This window comes from Ambystoma mexicanum, chromosome 13 (assembly GCF_040938575.1).
Source record: "Ambystoma mexicanum isolate Mex_15411 chromosome 13, UKY_AmexF1_1, whole genome shotgun sequence".
NCBI classification, from domain to species: domain Eukaryota; kingdom Metazoa; phylum Chordata; class Amphibia; order Caudata; family Ambystomatidae; genus Ambystoma; species Ambystoma mexicanum.
The window spans coordinates 163,705,131-163,726,815 of NC_090938.1; the positions used below are offsets into that span (position 1 = coordinate 163,705,131).

The following is a 21,685-nucleotide window of genomic DNA, read 5'->3' on the forward strand; positions in this document are numbered from 1 at the left end:
CCAAATGTGATTCCTGTAGAGGAGGGGAGGACAGTGGCCTCCACCTCAGACACGGGGTAAGGGTAGGTCAGGCTGACAGCCTGTACTCCAAGTGCCTTACCTTTACACTTGGGGTCACCCCTTTTGTGATCCAGAGCCCCACAATCCCAACAAGTGCCAGGAGTGCGGGGTACGGTACTGGAACCACTGGGAGCCTGCTTTGCAGCAGGTGGACCACTACTCTTATTCCCACCCACAGAGGACTTATCCCCACTAGATTTTTGGGTCTTAGGAGAGGAAGGTTTTGGTTTACCCGACTGTGACTGCTTTTGGGACTCCTCAGCTTTCTGAGAGGCCCCCTTTTCTTTGTCCTTGTCCTTCCCACTGGAGTCCTTAGGGGACACCCGGTGGGAGACCCACTTGTCAGCCAACCTAGCCAGCTTAAAGGGGTCCAAAATGTTCTGGTCAGCCACATACTGACGCAGCTCTGGTGAACAGGCTTCAGAAAAATGCTCAAAAAACAAGAGGTGGGACAACTCAACAAAAGTTTTCACCTTGTATCCATCAATCCACCCCATCATGTTCATGTGCGCAGTACTCACCCAGTCAACCCAAGACACATTCTCTCTTTTCTTAAATTCCCTGAACCTTTTAAGGTATTGGGCAGGTGTCTTGCCAAACTTGGCAATCAAAGCAGACTTCATACACTCATACTGACCCCTTTCTTCCACACTCAGCTTCAGAATACAGTCATATCCAGTTTGAGGCACTCTGCTTAACAAACACTTAGCCCAATCTCTTTTATCTACATCATGAATTGCACAAGCCATTTCAAACGCTTCAATCCATTGGAGGATATCTGAACCCTCCACAAACACACCAACCAAATCTTTCATAAACTTGGTGGCTGGGGACCTGCCACTCTCAATTGGTCTAGCTGAAGTCTCCACTCTAGCTCTCTCTAGCTGGATTCTCTGACATTCAGTGTCCTTGTCTTTGAGCGCAAGATCCCTATTCTTGAGTTCCACTTGCTGTGCCAGCTCCTCTTTCTTAAGCTCAGCTTCTATTTCCAACTTGCGATATTCAAAGGCCAATTTCATCCTTAATAACTCAAGTTCCATGGAATTGCTGGGGTTTGGAACAGAGGCAGCAGGAATGGTGGCATTCCCAGAAACAGATTCAGCGACAACCCCAGGGGCAGAGTCCTCACTGGTTGCATCCCCCCCTTCATCAAGGGTTTCACCATCAGTCTGGTAGTCCACCAGGGCAGCTATCAGCTCAGCCCTAGACTTATCCACAAAGTCCAACTCCCTGGCTTCACAAGCACTCTGGAGAGCCTCTAAGCTCATCCGAGTCAATTTACCATTTGCAATGGGCTCCATTGCCTGTAATGCAGTTATTTGGTACACACCCAAACCTTAATCTAATAAAGTGCGGATATTTTGTAAGTGGCACGGTTATACACTGAGTCTTAAAACCATAAGCATCCCACCGCTGCCACCAGCTTGTCAAGACCGGTGGGGGGGTCTGTACTTCCGCTCTCTATATGGTAGAGGAGAGGCACAGAAGACCCCAGCCAAGATTCTCGATTACGGTAGCGATGGACGAGCAATCAAGGCCTAGCTTCTCAGGAGGTGATGCAGGCTGGTTCTTAAGTACAGTGTATCCCCAAGCCCCCACAAAGGAATGTCCACACACTGTATTACTGAAAACACAGTCTTTATATAATTAATATTCAAGGGTTATGTACACTTATCACAATAACGCACTTTGTGCTCAGGAAAATCAGCAATGGTAAATATCTACAATTCTAAAGTGGTACCACTAATATTAGACCTCATTAAAGTGCATTCACAATACTGTTAAAATGGCACACAGATCAATAAGAAGGAAACCAGCAATAGAGAGAGGAGAGAGAACAGAGGGTTGAAACAATAGGCAGAATACTGGCCCCTACCACTGGACACAGTTCTGTGTGGAGATCCCCCCACCTGGGCAACCTGTAAAATAAAGAGATATAACACCAGCCCAGTCCGTATATTGTTCAATAGTCTATTTCTCTCCTATAATGTTTTTACCCCCCCAATGTACCTGGTGGAGTCGAGTTCTTCGAAGAGGCGTCGACAGATCCTTCTTGAATGACCCCCTTTTAAGCAGGAGTCACGGATCGTCGAGAGGCGTAGAGAAACGTCGAAGACCTCGGGGTTCGGCGACGGGGAATCGACGGCCCTTCTTGAATGCCTTCCCTTTCAAGCGGGAGGCACGGGGCGTCGAACGTCCGTCGACAAACGAGGTAGAACGATGTCGAAGAGGCGGCAGCTTCGTCCGAGCGGTGCTCGTCGGCGTCGGGGCGTCGGCGTCCTGCAAGGCGGAGGTGTGCGGGGCACCTCGATGACAATAGTTCTGGACCGCAAAGATTGTAGAGACGGGAGCCCAGCAAGGGCGTCGAGTCGCTCGAGTCTTTGGGATCGTGAGGTGGCGGGAAACCCACCGGCGGATTCTCCTCGGCGCGTTGGTCGTCCTCGACTTTCTCCGGCAGGGCAAAAGCGGTCGACGGTGCGGACGAGGGAGTCCTTCGAGTCAAATGTTCTTAGGCAAGGAGCGGACGGCTCCGGTCGTCGGCGGCACGGCGTCAAGTGGTTCCCACGGCTGGGCAACACAACTTCGACGGGCCTCCAGCGGTTACACAGACCTGCGAACCCTGGTCGACGGCAATGGACTTCGACAGCGTCGAGGTCCGGGTGCTTCACTTCGATCTCCTCGGCGGTCCCGTCTCGGGTCGGCAGCCTTTCGAGGGTCTGACTTCCAGGGCGCTTCGGCGAAGATTCAGCGGTGCTCGATGGTCCCTCGGAGCACGGGAAGAGGGCGCCTTACCAGGTCCTCTCTCGGGTCAGTCCTCGACGATTTCGACAACCTTCAGTTCCGTCGAAGCAAATGCCACAGCAAGTCTTCTTCTTCCAGCTGGACGTCGAGGATCAGCAAATCCAGTTACTCTTGAGTGGAGACTCAGCTTCTGAATGCTTCTGAACAATTTCCAGTGGTGAGAGGTCCCCAGATATACTATTCTGTCTCTCATCCACACTGCTGGCACACACACAGCAGCCAATCACACAGAAGGGCATTCATGCAGTCAGTCAGCCAATCAGGCACACAGTGCATTCAGGCCACACTCCTCCCTTTCAGACACTCACAACAAGGAATGTGGATTGGGACAAGTACCCAGCCATTCAACACTACACACTGCATTCAGGCCAGTTTCGGGCAGGGCTGTCTCAGTCTTTGTCTCTCATGCCAGAAACCAGACAACCACAACAAGGAGTGTATATTGGTCACACACTCCATTCACCCAGGTCCCACCCACAGGAGGTACCCACAACATACAGTCAAAGGGAAGGCTCCAGTCAGTCTAGCTGGGCCTTCACAACAACACCATATATGGAACTTCCACCCAACAGCCAGTCAGGGGGAAGGGACAGAGTCAGGGCTTCCCAGGACTTTGGGAAAAACAAGATAACAGGCAATAGAAAGCAAGAGGCCACAGGGGCCATCTTGTTTCCTATCAGGAATCAACTGATTCCAATGGCAGGGCCTGGGTATCCCAAAATGGAGGACACCCAGAGCACCTGTCAAATTCAGCATGGAGCTGCCACCAGCCCATACCCTGCTCTGTGGGCCGCCCACAGGTGCCCAAAAACATACACTAGGGGCACAGGGTTGTACCCCTACCCATGGGTGCCATAAGGGTATCCCATGGGTCTGTTCACCAAACCAAAAGAGAGCTGCACTGCCAGGAGTCCCTCATGGACTCCTGGGCAGAAAACATGACAGAACACACGGTAAAAACAGAAAAAGGACAAGGATTCAGAGGCCCTGTCCCTCAGATGCATTTCCGGCATCACACTCCTCACTCTGGAAGGGGGACCAATTGTCCGACCTAACTGACTCGGGGATCCCAAAGGTGGCAAATGTCTCTTTCCGCACTGGTATGATGGCCCTGGCTGCAGTGGAGCCCACAAAGTGTACCACTGAGTAGTACTTTGAGAATTCATCCAGCAGTACCAGGAAGGGCTGGGATTGAAGTACAGTTCCAAATTTCATGCTGAGGGCTTTCCACAGGCATTAACACATGCTGGGGCTTCAACAGGGGGTCCTTTGGCAAGGGGCCTCGCCGCAGTGATGGCATCATCAACCTTTTTCTCCATTTCCGGGAACCACACCTTCTTGCAAAGTCTTGCCACGGTCTTGGGAACTCCTTGTTGGGCCGCATGGGCAAGTTCAAACACCATCTTCTGGAGGCACACAGGGATTACCAGTTGCATCCCACAGAGCAGCACAAGCTCTGGCCCTATCGTGATCTGTCTCCTCACGTTGCATAGGCCTTGGAGGAAGGTTTGCACCTCGAGTGTGTGGGTTTGTGTGATGCTCAAGAAGTCTTTCCATCATCCCGACCGCAGCTTCTCGGTCAACTCCTGAGTCCTGGTGGGTCCTCTCCTCAACGTCAGTGATAGACATGAGCCTGGGAATTGCAGTCTGTTTAACCAGCATGACCGTGGCCTCGGTGTCATCCACAGGTGTCTCCTCACCTCTGGCCAGCCCCGTCGGATGTCAGGACAGGTAATCTACTGCGCTGTTGCACCCGCTCTGAATGTCAGCATCACATTGTACTCCTGCAGTCGGAGGAGCCAGCGCTCGAGCCTGATCTGGGGCCTGGGTGTGGTCCAAACCAGGATGGGGACTAAGGGTTGGTAGGCCATGCCCATGTCCATAAATGTAGATATGGAAGTCCTTGCACCCCCATAGGACAGCCAGTACCTCCCATTCAATCTGTGAATACCTGCGCTATGTGGCTGTGAGCGCCTTGCTTGCAAAAGCAATCAGCTGCTTTTCTCCAGATTCGGAAACTTGTAGGAACACCGCCCCCATCCCCACTGGGCTCGCATCCACCATCACCTCCGACTCCTTTGGTGGCATCGAACGCTTCTTGTTCTGCCTTGGCCCAGCTCCAGTCATGCTCCTTGTTTGTTAGGACGCGCAGTGGTTCGGTGATGGTGGCAAGATTAGGGATGAACCACCCGCAAAAGTTGACCATGGCGAGATAACTGCAGTCCTCGGAGGGCGAAGTCAGTGCTGGTGCTGCCTTGATGTCATCCACCTTCTTCATTTCGGATGAAAGTGCCCCATCGTGATGAGCCCAAAGAGCTCCACCCTTCGTTCCATGAATTTACACTTCCTCCTGTTTAGGGTTAGCCCCACATGGGACAGCCTCTCCAGTCTGTCCATAAGCCTGGCCATGTGCTCCTTTGGCGACACTGAGTATACCAGCACATCGTCGCTTATGTCGAGGACCCATGGGAGGCATACCACCACACTCCTGATGGTGTGCTGGAGACCTCGGTCACCGACGACACACCAAAGCTCGGCCGCCTGTACCGAAACAGGCTGATATGGGAGGAGAAGAGTGTGATGACCCTGCAGTCTGCATGCAAGGGCACTTGGTGGTACCCGGCCTTGAGGTCCAATGTCGAGAATAGCTGTGCTCCCCGCATGTCGGCCACGATGTCGTCTAGTTTGGGTATGGGATGCCTCTCCCTCCTGAACGCTCGCTTGGGCAGACTCATATCTAAGCAGATGCGCACCTCTTCTGAACATCTAGGATTGGCTTCCACAACTATCGGTGACACCCATAGCATAGGCCCTTCCACTCTTTTGATGATGCAAGTCTGTTCAATCTCCGGGCACAGAGATACCCAGCCGCGCCGGGCGAGGTGGTTGTAGGTTGCCCAGCTGTAATGGCAGGCCACACTTGGTGCCGATCCTTGTGCTGCCACTTCCACTGTGGCAGGGTGTAAGGCTGGCTGGTGGGACTACCCGGCAGCGCATCTGGGTGCTTGAGGTGTGCCGGAGCTCCCATTTTGAATGGCCCACCAGGGACTTCCTATAAGCCAGTTGTTGTTGGCCTGGGCTGGAAGCACCGCGGCAAGAAATGAAGATGCGCGACATCTTGCATGGGTAACTGGGAGTGTCTGTCCCTAGACGAGAAGACCTCCCTTTTATTAACGGCAGTGCGTGTAAGTCACCTGACATGGTGCCCACATGCATGCATGCCTACTGTCAAACGTTACAGCGTGAACCATTCAGGCAATGCAGTCCTAACAAGTGGGTGTTGAGATGGAGTGTAAGACTACAGCCTTTGGAATCGCTCATTAGGGTCAAAGTATTTCTCTCTAATCCTGCAAGGCCTGTCAATGGTCAGGTACACCAATCCTTATAAAGAAGGGATACCTGGAGCCAATGAAGGTTTAGAATACTAATGTGTGATGACCTCCTGCTTTTGATCTTATTAATGGGTGACCACGCCAGTTTGTTCGCAGTCTGACCTGCGAGCATGAAGGCCTGCGGACCAATAGAGTATTTTTAGTCTCCCTTTTTGGCTCCCTTTGTAAATTGAAAGGTTACGCTCTACCAGCAGATGGCAGTGAGGGTGAGGTCACCTTAAGTAAAACCACCGAGTGGTAAAACGACTGCATGCATAAGCCACTGTGTAAACAATAACATGGATAACAGACAAAATGGCTGCCATCCTTTTACTAATGAAACAATGTCAAACTATTTGATATCTTATGGCCACAAATGCTTCAAAGTAGTCAAAGCATGTGTTCGTATTAGTGCGTGCATGGCAACATTTTAACCTCAGATACCAGCGTGCTGCCCTCAGTCTAGAAAGACACGCAAAGGCTTCTGTTGAGTCTCCTTCGTTTGCTTGGGCTGACCACACCTGATGTTGATTGTGAGGCAGGAAAAGGCCTGTGGTGTTTGGCAGCAGCACCGCTGATTTATTGTTCATCCCTCATCTGAGCCGCATTACTTTGGTATTCGTGCTTATTTTCAGCACCGTCCTGGCATCTTAACTCAGCCCTAGGACTGCTTCCAAAAGCTGGATCCCGGAGGGTTAGTTTGTTGGCAGGCAGGTGGCAGCAGAACTAGAGCAGGCAACATACTGCACGTGACATCCAATGGCTAAGTTTCAGATGAAGAAAAAGAAATAAACAAAAACCTTTTAAAAATTGTTTGTTTTACCTAAGAAATATTCCCCAATTTCCCATCTGCTTTTTTTTAGCCTAGGCTGTGCTCACATTTCAGGTCTTGTTTGTGCGGAATACAGGAGATCACGCAAATTGTGGTTGGAAATTAAAGTATCTATTTTAATTAAAAACATTACTTGGGCATATCTGGGTTGTGATCAATTCCCATAAAAAACACTATTCAAATGTTTGCAATTTTCTAGTAAAACTCTGGCAAACATTTCTGATGTGGGTGACGAATAATTGTGAATAGTGTATGGGATGTAATCACATAGGATTTAAATGGAGCATAACATTCCAAATCTAATGTGAATAGTGTATGGGATGTAATCACATAGGATTTAAATGGAGCATAACATTCCAAATCTAATGTGAATAGTGTATGGGATGTAATCACATAGGATTTAAATGGAGCATAACCTTCCAAATCTAATCCAAATACAATCTCGCAGGAATTGTCTGGGCCTGATTTATTAAAATCTATTCTTCATCCTGGGCATACGTCATTTAATACTGAGCACCATTTTTTTTGTTGCACAGTCTGCACTGGTTGTACATTCATGAATGGGCCACGATACAGAACACTTGCCACACTTAATCCGCTGCTCACCCATGAGCATGGTCATTTCAGCCCTTACCCCCATTCCCACTTCCCCTCTTCTCGCTGCACTTGCACTTGCACTTGCTGAACACTCACAAGGCATAGTAGGTCCGTCTTTATCTTCCACTGTATTTATTGTTTCAATCCCATGTTCCCTCCCTGTCGCCCTGTGGGCGCTTTGAAACAGAATTGACTTACTGTATAAGCGCCTAGCAAATGCTCAATAAAAAAATAGATAAATAAAGAACACCGGAATGACACTTGTTTGTGAGATTCTATTGGCAGAATGAATAGCTTTTTATCAATTTTACCCATCTCTAGAAAGATATACCGGAGTAAGAGATCTATGAAATATATTAGAAGTAGCAAACCACTGCTGGGCCTTTTGTGAGGCCGTCTACTGAGAATAAACACTGCAAAACAATCTGTCCTGTGGGAAGGTTCCCACGTTTAAGGATTTACAAACAAGTTTAGCTGACTGACCGTTAGCCGCGAAAAAATATCCATCTGCATATCAGTCTTCAAGGAACTCCCAGAATGGAAATGCGAGCCAATTCTCCTCTGAAAATATGTTGCAATTTCCCTACACATAGTGAACCAGGGTTCTACATCTGAATTGCACTTGTAAACATAGGGGGAAATCCCAAACATCACATTTTTCAAAAATTGGGAGTGCAACCTCTACAGAGATCAAACACATCAAAGTAACCTGTTCTATGAAAAGGGGCCGACTCAAAAGGGTCTGTAATCAGACGTTAGAGCACTGTGTCTTACCAGAGAAGACATATCCATTTGCTTATAGTCTGGTCCCACCCACAAGGGCAGTCCAGCACCAAACTGCTAGGCAATTCTCCTCTGAACAAGAGTACCATCTGCCCCCAGACACGCGTTTCAGCCGTGTTGGCGTAGTCGGTGCGGAGTTGCTTGCCGATCAATAACTAATTGATTAAGTAACTGAATTCATTGCAATGCATCCACAGGGAGAGCCCCTATCTGGTCCTCAATTCCTGCAGAAATAAATGCCTTTGTGTTTATGTGCAAAGAACAATAAATGGAGTCTGCGTGGACATTTTGCTCAACCCAAAGTGGACGTTACTTCAGCATCCTTGTTTATAAGGTCAATCTACTAGTATGCTGCAGAGGATCACATGGTGACATTCATAAGGAAAGAGAACACAGCATGACATATTCTTTATGGGTAACCACACATTTAATTAACTCCTTATGCTCTTTATCTGGTGTATACATGGTACATTGAGGTCGTTGCAGTGTCAACCATTTATAAACCAACTCAAGTGTACATATGGTTAATTAGAAACCAAACACAGGTGTTATAAAAAACCAATAACGTAAAATAAAACACAGTGCACGGATATGGCATCCAAGCTGGTTATTCTATTTTTGCAGTGTGATATATGAGACCCTGATTAGGAAGTATATGCTGGCATTCTATGGCTTTGGCATCCAGGCTATTTTATGTTATTAATGCATGATCTCTGAGATCCTGATTAGGTGTTATACGATGGTAGTGCATGATATATGAGACCTAGGTTAGGTATTATGTTCTGGTAGTGCAGGGCTATGGCATCCAAGCTATTATGTTAATGCATGATCTCTGAGATCCAGATTAGGCATTATACTCTGGTAGTGCATGATATATGAGACCTAGATTAGGTATTATATTCTGGTAGTGCAGGGCTATGGCATCCAGGCTAAGGATTCTATTTTTGGAATGGGTGATATATGAGACCCAGATTAGGTAGTATATTCTGGCAGTGCACGGCTATGGCATCCAGCCTAGTTATTCTATATCTGCAATGCACGGTTAATGAACACTCCGGAATGTGTTCTAAAAATGATACACTTTGGAGTAGGCAATCATGCTACATATTGTACAATAGTAAAGCAGGATATACAACATCCAGTTTAGGTATTTTATTCTGATGATAGATGGCCTATGGCACCAATATTAGGCTTGTTGTAATGCCATTCTTGGGGGCTGTGCAGGAACGGTTGGAATTTGGGCTTGTCCCAGCAGACCTGAGTTCTGCAACCTTTGGCTCTCTAGGTGTCTTGGGCTACAATTCCAATCAGGTCTACTATGGCTAGTCAATGGTGAGGGAGCATGGGAGTCGTAGTCCACAATATCTGTGGTGCTGCAGGTTGCAGACCCTAAGTAACTTGATCCTGTACTGTATATCAGTCAGGATCAAGTTACTTAGGCTGGCAATGAAGACTACCTAGCATTCAGGTTTAGTTGCAGTAGGCTGGTAATCCAAAATACATAACACTAAGGATTAAATGGTACATATTTGGAATGCAGAGAACTCCTGTTTAGGTGTTTTATGCTGCGAATGCAGACTACAGCATATGGCATTTTAGCCTAAATTACAGTTTTCTCTGCCACAGAGCTTCCTGTCTCTAGCTGAGACGTTATAGCCAATTCACACACTTAATTAGAAAGAAACCTTTCAAACAGACACACGTTTGTTTTTTGACCATTCTGCAAAGGTGGCCTCTGGAACGTGTTACTTTTTTCACAAAGCGCGTTCAGTTTTATGACTCATGAAGTTAGGCGTAAAAAAGCAGGAACTGGACTGAGATAGGCTCGCCCCCTTTCGCCCCTGTGTTTCGCAGCGTGAGGTAAAGCTGGCGCACATGTTGCGCATGCATTCAGCCCAGAGCAGGGAAGCAAAGAATGGCATTGCCAATGTGTGCTGGAGACCAGCGTCGGGTCAAGGTGCGCTCAGGGGGTGCGCCTTCACAAGGGCGCTCCCCTGGTGCAGCCAATAAAGGGCGCCTTGCCTCCACTTTACATGGCACTGAGCTGGAGGCTCCAGCTCAGTGTCATGTAACATTAGGCATCGTCTGGGCCGCCTATTAAATAATCACGATGTGCCCTTAATCACACTTTACAAACAGCAGGGGGCTCAGTTCTATTGTTTGGCTGATACTTGAGTACAAATGTTAGCTGAACAACAGAACTGAGCCCCCTGCTGTTCTACATTTGGGATGGGAGGGTGGGGCGGGGAAGGAATCTCACACATTGCGCAGGCAGACCTTGGGCCGGCACTGCTGGACACTTTGCCTCAGGCCTTCCATCTTGGTATTGAAGTCTGTTATTATTGCTATTCCCAAAACGCGTGGCCCTTATCTAGAACACGTGGATGAATATACGAATGATTATGAACTTATACTGTTTCGTGTTAGCGTTTGCTTTGGGGCCCCTTGGTCTCTTCGACAATTCGGACTGAGAAACTCAGTAGGAAATACCATGCTTAAAAAATACTTCATTCACTTTCCAAGGTAGTGCCCACTTTTAGCAGGGGTGATCGTCGTTATATTCTCTGTTAAGAATGAAACCGCCCCAGTCGGTGCAGCGGGCGGATGCACGCATGAGGTGCGGCGTGGGAAATAAATGTTCAATCAAATTACTCCTTGAGGTAGACTTTAAAATGAAGCGGAACCCTTCCAAAAATGTTAAGAGGTTCCCCATGAATGTCTAAGAGAAAATCCCTTAAAATCTGCTTGTGGGTGTTCAGCCATTTTGGAAAAGAAATTTGCCATATTGGATTTTGGCAAATTTTCCTAAAAAGTCATCATGCCCCCAAACTTTTGCATTTACAGGCATTTAAAATGTACTCAGACACAATTAGCTACTGTATCAGAATTCTCCCCTTCCAAAAAATTGAGGAATCTTGTTTTCAAAGTCATGGCAGTTTGTTAATCATAATGGCAAACATGGCAGACAACTCAAAACCAGATTCTGGTGGATTTTCTTGAAGAGGATAGGTGGGTCCCTTAACATGTTCACAAGGGTCTTGCTTTCTTGTTTCAAATGGCTGGGTTTTGAATTTTTGTGGCCTGATTTTACTGGACTTGTGGATAGTATGCGTAATTAATAGCTGTGAAGCAAAATTGTCAAAATTCACCTTCAATACTGCTTCACTGATGATGAAGATGATTTTCATATTCGCTAACCATTTTTATCCCTGAAATATTGTTTTTTTTTCCTGAAATTTCATTTGTTTCACAAAATTCCTAGCAAAAAACAAAATGACTAGTAAAAAAACAAAATGAATAGCAAAAAGCGACATTTCCGGATGAGAACCTTTCCAAAATAGTCTGTTTTGCTTCTCAGCCAAATTTGTGAAGCGGAAAACATTTTTTTACAGAATTCAGATATTTCTCTGCATAGCAAAATTTGCCAATTTCACCAACCCGTAGATATGAGCATGGCGGTGAAGTAAACAAGTGCACTAATGTCTTTTGTATCTCCTTTGTGTGGCCCCCAGGTGGTACTTCTGCGACTGTGGCTAGTCGCTTTGCTGTAAGTAATGGAATTACCACCACTTTTACTAGACCGCTATACTGCAGTAATGTGGAGGTGATGCCACACGTATTTGGCTGAGGTATTCCTGTCATTTCTCGGGAGGATTGCTCACCCGCAATGAGCTCGCCTTGGAAGCAAGATGACAGTGAGCAACACAGGTTCGATCCCCGGTCCGCACTTAGAAACCTCTGGGTATTAAGCGTGTTATAAACAACCTATCATATCATATCATATCAGCACCAACTATTGGAGGTTTTACTGTGACGGGATACCCACCTGCAGTAAATCCTTCAGAATCCCCATTGGATGCTGTGGAACGTGCGGGTCGGGATTAACGTCACCTTCTCCACTTTGCCACTCTTAACTCTCGCTCTGCCATCAAGCATTCCTCCGATATCTGTCGCCTTCTTGAGGAACTGGACCTTGACGTCCTCGGTCTCACTGAGACATGGTTCACAGCCAGCTCTGTCACGAGCTTTGACACACTCCTACCTGAAGGTTACAAGATCCTCTCTGTGCCCAGGCCCAACCGTGCAGGGGGGGATGTTGCCCTTATCTTCCCTGAGTGGATTCCTGCCACTGTCACTCCTACGCAGTCCTACTCCTCTTTTGAATGTCTTGTCTGCCGACTCTCTCTCTCCTAGCCATTCCCTTACCGTGGCTACTATCTATCGGCCACCTGGTCAAATTTCCTCCTTCCTCTCTGAGTGGGCTGACCTCGCCTCCTCACTCCTGTCCTCTACCACTCAACTCCTCTTTCTTGGGGACTTCAACATCCACCTAGTTGCCTCCTGTCCCCCCACTGGACTCTTTCGTGACCTCTGCGACTCTCTCTCACTCTCTATTCTCCCGTCTGGGCCTACTCATTCTGCAGGGCACACTCTTGATGCTCTGATCTCTTCTGACCTTCCCCTCTCTGTCCCTCTCTCCACTCCTCTCTCCTGGAGTGATCACTTTCTCCTATCCTCCCACCTCACCCTCCCTACCCCACAGGCAAAGCCACCCTCATCATTGCCACCCACCTTCTCGATCATCCGACCCATGAAGCGCGTGTCAGTTGCGGCTTTCGCTGCCACCTTCTCGCCCCCCCGTCCCTCTTCGGCTGACTCCCACCCTGACACAGCCCTCTCCTTGCTCCACTCTGCTATATCTGATACTCTTGATATCCTTGCCCCTGTCATGAAAATCCGCCTGAAGACCAAAGCCAAATGTAACTCCTGGTTTGATTCGGATCTCGTCACCCTAAAACGCAAGTGCAGGGTGGCAGAGAGGAAATGGCGTGCTTCATGTTCATCCTCTGACAAACTGGCCTGCCGCCTGCTTCAAAGGCAATACTGTCTCTCTGTTCTCACCAAGAAGAGAGCCCTTATCCAAGCCCGCATCTCTGCGGCATCTAACAACTCGGCTGAACTCTTTAAAATCTGCAAGGAGCTTGCCAACCCTGCTGCAGTCTCTACCTCTCCTGTCCCCTCCCAGGCCCTCTGCACTGCACTGGCCTCCCACTTCATCTCTAAAACTCAGGACATCCTGTCCTCACTCTCCTCCTATCACCTCCCCCCCTCTCTTCCCTGCTCTTCCTCTGGCCCTTCTGCAGCCACCCCTCCTCCCGCCTTCTCTGCCTTTCCCCTTTTTTCTGCTGACGAGGTTTCCAGACAAGTCCGATCCATGAAAGTCTCGTCTAAACAGATTCACCTCTGTTCCTCCAAAACTATCAAGGACCACATCGACTCCCTGGTTCCTGCCCTGGCTGACTTTTGCAACCACTCCTTCGCCTCTGGAGTTTTCCCATCCCCCCTCAAGCACTCCCTTGTGCACCCTCTCCTTAAGAAACCCTCTGCCGACCCCTCCTGTCCGGCTAACTATCGCCCAATCTCCATCACTCCCTTCCTGGGCAAGCTCCTGGAGAAACTGGCCATCTCCCAGCTTAACCTCCATGCTGAAGCTGTTGATAGTCTCCATGACCATCAATCTGGCTTCAGAGCGGCCAGAAGCACGGAAACTGCTCTCCTGAACATCCGTGAGGACCTGCTCTTGAACCTCGACTCCAACACTCCGTGTGTTCTCATTCTGCTCGATCTCTCTTCTGCCTTTGACACTGTCAACCATGCCATCCTGCTCAACCGTCTCCGTGATAACCTGGGTATCACTGGTCAGGCTATGGTGTGGCTGACCTCTTTCCTTTCCAATCGACCCTCCCAGGTCCAACTTGGGTCCTTCCTCTCTGACATCTTTTTCTCCACCTGTGGCGTTCCCCAGGGATCTAATCTCTCTCCCTGGCTGTCCAACCAGTATGTGGCACTCCTTGCCCACCGCATCGCCGCCCTCTGCCCCAACTTTCAGTGCTATGCGGACGATACCCAGCTCATTTTCAGGCTACCCTCGGCCTCCTCCTCTCCCTCCCTCATCTCCGACTGTCTGTCTGCTATCCAGGAATGGTGTGCTGCCAATGACCTCTGCCTTAATGCTAGTAAGACTGAGATCCTACTCATCGGCACACCCACTCCCTCCTTCCCTGCAGCTCTCTGGCCGGCCTCTCTTGGCCCTCTTCCTGCTCCTACCTGCAAGGCAAAAAACCTCGGGGTCATCTTCGACTCCACACTCTCCTTCTCTCCTCATATATCTGACGTCTCTAAGAAGTCACATTACCAGCTGCACCTCCTCAGAGGTATTCTTCCCTTCCTCTCCTTCCCCCAGAAGCTCACTGTCTCCCGAGCCCTAGTTCTCTCAAAGCTGGACTACTGTAACAGCCTCTATCTTAATCTGCCTGCCTCCACTCTCCGCCCTCTGCAACTCATCCAGAACAGAACTGCGAGACTTGTCCATGGCCTCACGCCCAGGGACCGTATCTCTCCAGGACTGAAATCTCTACACTGGCTCCCAGTGGCTGCGAGGATTAAGTTCAAAACCCTCTGCATTGTCCACAAGGCCTTCTGGGGCCTGGGGCCTAAATACCTTCAACTCTCTCTTCCTAAATATCTTCCTTCCCGAGCCCTACGCTCATCCGTCTCCAACTCCCTCAGGGTCAGCCGCTTCTCGAAGCAACGAGCTGGGGGTAGATCTCTCTCCGCGGCAGGGGCCTCCCTCTGGAATAGCCTTCCTGCCTCCCCGAAACTTGAGGAGAACCATCTCCGGTTCCGGAAGCACCTCAAAACCTTCCTCTTCACTTCTGTTTTCTCTCTCCCTATCCCCTGCTAAATTCTTCACCTAAACTGCACTGATTCTGCAACTGGGCCACTCTCATCGACCTCGGTCCTGGGCCCAGTCACTCTTCACTTGCACTGCCTCCATGGCAACCCCTGCACTGCGGGACTGTCTCTGTATCCCTACAGCCCCCTCCCCCCCCAGCACTTGTCTGCACTTACCTTGCACTTGCCACCGGCTGGCCCTATTTATTTATTATTTTATTTCTATTCTACTTATTTGTACTGCACTCCCCCCCCCCACCCCCTTCCCCTTGCACTTTTTCCCTTCCCCCTACCCCGGTCTGAATGACACCTGGCCTAGTAGGATCGTTGTCTGTCTTCCCCTTGTTCCCCCCTCCCTGCCTCGTCGCGCCTTGAAACACTTGTGTATAGGCACGTTACAAATGCCATATCATATCTTATCATATCATTCTATTACCTGTCAACAGGCAGATTTTGGCCAGTTACCAGTAGCAGTAAAATAACAAAGCTTAGTATTAATTTCCGGAAAAAGTACAGCCAGATTTGTCAAGTGGCCCTCTGTCCCTTTTCAAGGGAAAAACAGTAGTTCTATGGCATGAGGAAATTGGTAAATATCATGTTGTAAACTACCCCTACCTCCAGGAAGGCCAAATCCTGCCGCACAAGAAATAATGCCCAGCGTCTTACAGCGTTACGTCTAATATCACATCACTTAGCCAAACTGCTGTGCTGATGACTGCACCTGTGTTTCCTATATCAACTTTGCACATCAAACAGCAGCGGGTTCACTGTCAAATACTGCTGGTGGCAAAACAACCAACAATGAGCCCTACCACGCTCTGAAACACTTGTGTACGAGCGAGATACAAATAAAATATCATATCAATCCCCATGTAGGAAAAATATGATGGATAGAAATAGTGGTATTTACCACTGAAACTAAGATCACCTCCACGTTGCTCTTGTGTTACCCTTACCAGTTGCCATTCTGGGTGGCAATTTAAATGTTATTTCCCCAGATGCTCTGATGGTACTATACCTGTATTGCTAATGTATTCACTACATGTAAAAAAAAAAGAAAATGAGGGCGAGCTCAGTGAAATAGTTGAGCGGGTTGAGTACTCTTTTCAGATATCTATGTGGAGCTTGCACTCATATATGTGAGTGATGGAACAGACAGCTCAGCCCTTCTACCAAGGTCCACATAAACTGACTAACAATTACACCTATTAGTGCATGAATTATTTCATGGCTCTTTCATTGGTCAATCAGAATGCAGTCAATAATCTCAGATATAGGCCTTGCTCCCAACTATCAGCCTTGCATGTCAGCCACCTATGATTCTCTTTCCCATCCTAGTATCCATCTCGCCACGCCAAATGCCTATAGTTTTTCCACTCTAGGTGCCACTTTGCTAACTAAAATGTCTGCTGCTCTGCATTGAATATGTACACATGAGGAGTTTGCTGTTAAGGAAGATCACTTCCAGCTGACTTTCCAATAGACCTAAAATAGTTTCTTAGTAGATTTCTAACCTTCAATGTTTAGATGTGAAACTCAGGTGCTGCCTTTGCGCAGAGAGAGAGAGAGAGAGAGAGAGATATATATATAGAGAGAGAGAGAGAGAGAAAGAGAGAGAGAGAGAGAGAGAGAGAGAGAAAGAGAGAGAGAGAGAGAAAGAGAGAGAGCGAGAGAGAGAGAGGTCTCTAAGTTCATGATGTCTTTCTTGTACCCCTCTTGCTCACTAATATCTCCACACTAGAGCTTTCATGCATAGCCATGGAAGCTCATCCTCCACAATACAATATTGGCACCATGTTTGTTTGTAGCACAATATGCTGTATTCATATTCAATGTAAGCCCTGCAATACTTAAAGCAATAATGTTGCCTTCCAAGGCACCAACGTCTTTTAGGGGTCGCCAGGGGTCGCAACTGCGACCCCCTGAGGTCTCCCTTGTTACCGCAAAAAAATAAAGACAAAAAAAGAACTTTTTTTAATGCAAGCTCCTGGACTCTGCACTTTACTTCTGGAGTGACTGGCATTCTTGTTCAGGCCTCTTAAAAAAATAAAAAATAAAAAAAGAACATGGGTTCCACAAGTCTCATACTTTCACCAGTGACCCCAAATAAGAAAGAATAGGAATACCAAACAAGTTATCTTTCTGGAATTCTATACGATAATTGCTAGACTCATTAAAGGTTTATTTCAGGCACACTTCAGTGGGCGAGTCACTGATTTAGTCTGTTTTTAAACACCTCAACTCAGTAAGTGCTATATAATACCACATTATCATCATTTGGCCATGGACGTCTGCATGCATTTACAGTAATTTGGTAATATGGGCCTATACACACTGATATTAACGATAGATATGGCGATCCATTCTTCTATGAAATGTGTATCACATTATAGTGATATCATAACCATATTTTTCGTACTGTACTTAGGAACAATGCTATGTGATACCACCTCCTGTTTTGTCAAGGGGTGAAAGGTCGTCTTCCATCAGTTCCCGTGATTTCAGTTTGGCGTGGGGTCAAATGACATCACTTCCTGTGATGTTATCAGAGGTCAAGGGTCGTATGATGTCACTTCCGCTACCCCTAGCATTTTGGTGAAATGACGTCAATGTCCCAAGGGCTCTTACGAGGTTGTAATGGGCAACGGCTGAGGGACGCTACAACCTCAAAATGGCAGGAGTAGGGACATTATTGCTATTTGAACAATACAACAGATGAGGGTAGAATATTCTGCTTAAAATTAGGAAAGACAATGAAGAAACATTGGAAAGTTTTGACAAATGACTCATAACCGACAATAACACCCTGGGTGGGGGCCCTGGCATATCTGAAGGCTTGGAACGTGGTTGTACTCTATGGTTCACGCAAGCAGACTGAGCTGCCTGTGCAGCCAGCGCCCCCTTCGCTTCCCGCTCCCCCTTCCGATTTAGCACCCATACAGTTCCCTATCTGGTCGCTAACAGAGTCTGTTATTTCAAAGAAAAAAATAAGGAAATACAATTTGGTGTGTGGCACAAACCCATGCAGTGCTTCTTTCTGCAAAGTTTGTTTTCCATGCTGATGATGTCACAGTCATCAACATGGAAAAGTGACTTCCCTGCCAGCAATACTGCACGTGTGCCGAGCGGCAGATCAAAGGGACGTTTCTTTCTTTTTTTTAAATACACCTTTAGCACCCATGCAATATTAACCTCATCGGTTGTCCGACCCTTGGTAATGGCACCACTACACGGGTGCTAATGGCAATATTAACCTCATCGGTTGTCCGACCCTTGGTAATGGCACCACTACACGGGTGTTAATGGCAATATTAACCTCATCGGTTGTCCGACCCTTGGTAATGGCACCACTACACGGGTGCTAATGGCAATATTAACCTCATCGGTTGTCCGACCCTTGGTAATGGCACCACTTCCCCCATTAAGGGACCTTCCTTTCGCTCAGGCCCTTAACATGGGCGGCAGGCCGTTACCGACAGGGTCGGTCAGCCGGCTGCCTCGGTTAATATCACTTCATTTTAGCAATTTGTTATTGCATTGCTGTAACGAATGGCACACAATGATAACTGGCCTTAATGTGAATTTTGGAATGTGGGTTAACTGTGCTAAATGGGCATCACAGAATCGGATACCGCAGTTTTAAGTATGAATAACAGTATTTCGCCGTAGGTGGGCAACATTGAACATGATGTTGATGTCCTAATTGGGATGTTTGGACTTTGACGGTGCTTTGCTAGTAGAGCAGAGCCGATCCTGGGTCTACTTAGATAGAAAATAATCTGGCACTAATATGCTACTTGGCCACAATAGAACCAGGCTCTACTCTGCTAATGACACGTTTCATTAACAATGGTTGATGTACCCAGGAATTGGATTGCAATAGTGCAAATATTGTGTCCTTAATGGCAGTAATGGGTGGTGAGATTCATTGGGAGTTTCACACCAAAACTAGGAAATAGTGTGAACACCTGTGCCTTTGATAGCATTAGCTGGTATGTCATAACACTACCTGCCATATGAGAAGCGGCGCATAGTAAATCACTATCCGACTGAGTATGGTACATTCTGTTAATATGAAGGCCATACCAAGTGAATGGTGTGCGTACCTTGAGACAAGACACCAATGCCTATATAGCAGCTAAGACAATTGGCTTTGTCAAAGCTTATTTCATCATTGCGAGAAAAATAAAAGAACGGTTGATCGCACACAATTTCCAAAAAAGGCTGGTGTCTTAAATTATGATATGAAATGTTTTTAACCAAAACGATTTTTAATACTTTCAAAGTTAGACCATTCTGAAAGTAATATGAGACAAGTCCACCCGATGGAGCCGCACACGGCAACTTGGTCCTTTCGGACGATGGTAGTGTGGTCCTGTTTTTTCTTTGGCTTGCGCCACTTGTTGTCCAGTACTTTGCCTTCATAAATCCAGCACTACAAATCACAGAATGCAGAGAAAATGCAGGACCGGACTAGCAGTTCCTGAGTGGAATGAGGCATGTTGGTATGTATGATTAACTACTACAATAATGATATAATCCAATACAAATCGACAGACCTTTCGTGTTTGTCATTATTTTAGTTCCCAGTGGTGATTTTTTAATCATCTGTCTGATTCGAACACCATACATGGAAGAAGGAGAAGATGAGCGTTGTCAGTGGACCTCAAATTGGCTACTCCCAATTTATAACTATGGGTACATAGGTTCGCCTGGGTGAGATTAGGCGGTATATATGGTATGCTTCATTTTTATTATGGTATGTTCTCTTATATTATGCTATTGGTATTTGTATTATTATAATAGATCAGAGTGTGGAAATATCATTATAGAACATTGTATGCTATATATGGGGTGATATATCCCCTACCGTGCTTTATATGAATTTTGTGAGAAACAGCGGAATAACTTTTATAAGTCAAAGAACTCTGAGGTGACTTGCAATTGCCTTTTTACATACCATGCTGAGTGCTTTATTCCTTATAATACATGGCCACACACTGGCATTTTCTTTAACACCTGGTCATATGCTTCACCTAATGTAAGAGATCTTCCAGTTGCTCATAAATATAGTCAATTTAGAATATTTTACCTCAACAAAATGTGTTGTAGAAATAGTATTTATTTCTGTGTACTTTAATTAATTGTATTATACTATTCAAATAACGTTTTTACACAGACACTGACTCACACACAAATAGTTTAAGCAGTTTAACAAAAAAGTGTTTAATCATTTTTTTGCTTTAAATAGTAAAATGCCTAATGAGAAATAATACGCATACATATTCTTACTCTTGTGTGTGTAACTCCAGTAGTCCACAAAATAAGCACACTTCCATGAACAGTTGCTTATAATGTGTCTGTGACGTTTTGCAGAAAGCTAATTTACAAGAAAGGTATTTGAAAGGGTTGTCTTGGCTTTAATTGAGTGGTGCAGTGACAGATGGATTCCTGCTCTGTGCTGGCCAAATCAACAGGCATTGTGACATCACAAATCAGTTATAATGACCGAATGTAGAGCAGTAGAGATGTAGTATTCATATACAGGCAGTGACATCACAACTAGCCTGTAATTAGTAAAGAAATGAAATGCTTTCATGCAGGTGTTGTGGCCGCCATTCAACCTAAGAAGATTCTTTAGAGGCTTTAATGTGGCTATTGCAGGTTGCCATGTATTATAATCATTACAGGTCGTCTCTAATGTAATAATATATAGGGGATGAAGTACCCCTTACCGTATGTTCCTTTGTAAGGTCATGTAACTCCAAAGGTGCCTTACAAACATCCTTTTTACATACAGAGGGCGTATTTTAATTGTTATAATACATGGCGAGATACTGTCATCTCCTTTAGTACCTGGCTTTTTGTTTCATCTAATACGAGAGGTCTTCCATTTGCTATGCCATATGATTAAATCATTGATGTAGAATATGGTTGGATTTTAAAAAGCTATCACACAGCTTGTAATGTGTTGCAGAAAAATAGTCTGAGCAGTTTAATTAAAACAGTTTTCATTTTGTGCTTTATAGTACGTTTAGAAAATGCTGATTTTCACTCACATATGTTAAACTCAGTAAGTGCACACATTTACCAATCTGACATAAACATTTCCTTGTCAATTATTGTCTGTAAAGTGTCACAGAAAACTATTTTACAAGTGTAGAATTTGAAAAGCTAGTCACGGCTCTAAGTGCAGCAGTGTACGCTGGATTTCTGTTCTGTACTGGCCCAATCAGCAGGCATTCTGACGTCACAACTGATGGGCAATAAGTGATTACAGAGCAGTTGCGATGTCATTTTCTTATTAAAAGTCAAATGTGATGCTACAATTATCCTTTAATAAGAAAATTATTTCGAGGCTTTTATACGGATATTGCAGGCTGCCGTGTTTTATAACTTAATAAGACATTAATTACATCACAACTTTCATTACCTTACAGTCGATTCATGACATGATTCATGATGTCACCATACCTGCTGAAAGCACAAACACAATGTGTGAAGA

General features: G+C 46.5%; 1 protein-coding gene across 3 annotated transcripts in view; it reads right to left on the minus strand.

Moving 5' to 3' along the window:
* The window catches only part of NGF (nerve growth factor), a 286,870-nt gene that overhangs the window by 85,055 nt on the left and 180,130 nt on the right, over positions 1-21,685 (minus strand). The window lies entirely within an intron of this gene.